Consider the following 1,441-nt stretch of genomic DNA (forward strand, 5'->3'; position numbering starts at 1 on the left):
CTTTTTACCTAATCTGAATGACATTAGCTTAAATGACACATAGAGAATCTGCTTAGTCCGAAACTACATATGAATCACTCCTTCCACACCTGGTTAGGGTACACAGGATATGCTTAGTAGTTGTTAGTAATTAATAATAAGTAAAATCACCATGAGTTGCTAATAACATACCAATATGACAAAAAAAACCCCACCAAATTATAATAATTTAGTGTGGTATTTATCCAACACATTCCTCCTCAGAAAGACTTGAGTTGAGCATAATGCTAAACTTCTTAAAGACATAAGGTACATTAGGCAGCACCAAGGGCAACAAGTTGAAGTAGTCTACAGTCCTCCATCCAGAGGTGATGTGCTGAAGATATATATATAGAGAGAGAGATATAGATATAGATATAGATATAGATATATAGATATAGATATATCTATCTATCTATCTATATATATATAGATAGATAGATATATGTCTCCTATCAAATAGTAGATCTTCATGCCTATCAAACAAAGAAAGTAGTATTTTTCTAGCTAACGCAGTTCCAAAAAATATAGAAAGGACTCATGAAAGGCATATATATATATATTTGCTCTCAGGGAACAAATAAACTACAAGAAAGGCTGGCTTTCACTTTTCTTTCTCTTAGGGCTTGACCTTATTAAATGTCTCCAACCTGAGGTTCCAGGATCTAAATGAATAAAAGTGAACATATGAGTGTGCCTGAACAATTATTCATCACTAAACATGTTGAAAATTTGTGCCTTGCTCGCTGGTGATTAATATCAAGAATGTTATCAAAGCATGTCTATTGTGAAAGAGGATCTCATCCATCACAGCAGACTGTAGTGTACTGGGAAGGAGAGGGAGAGAAAACACGATGGAGACTGGAAATACAGAAGACGAAAAACAAGTTTCTTGTCAGATACCACTCAGACGTGTCATCTCTGAATAAGCAAAGAAGGACTACATTTTGATTCATGATGGGAAAGTCTTCCATAAGACATTTATCACCATCTAAACTTAAGGAACTATCACTTAAATTCAATTTTTATAGCTCTAATTGGGCATACAATTATTGTACCAACTATATTGTAATTATCATAGTGTTTTTTTCTTTTTTTGTGTGTTATCTTTTCATGTGCACACATCTTATCTCTCAAATTAGATTTCCCCACATCTATTTTCATTATCTTCTCCTACACATCCAGCATAGAGTAGAATAGAATTGAGCATTTGGCACTCAACAGATTTTTGTTAATTGGCTGGATCATTTCAATTTTCTATTTAAAAAAACTTAGATTTTAATTTGATACAGATAGTCAACTGAAATAAAAAATGTATTTGCAAACAGAGATGTTACAAAAATAATTGTGATAACATATCTACAGTATTAATTTAGTAACATAGCCTTCTGCTTTTTCAAAAAATTTAAAAGCTATTCTGCCT

The sequence above is a fragment of the Hipposideros armiger genome, unplaced genomic scaffold (assembly GCF_001890085.2).
Source record: "Hipposideros armiger isolate ML-2016 unplaced genomic scaffold, ASM189008v1 scaffold_1443, whole genome shotgun sequence".
In the NCBI taxonomy this organism is placed as follows: Eukaryota; Metazoa; Chordata; class Mammalia; order Chiroptera; family Hipposideridae; genus Hipposideros; species Hipposideros armiger.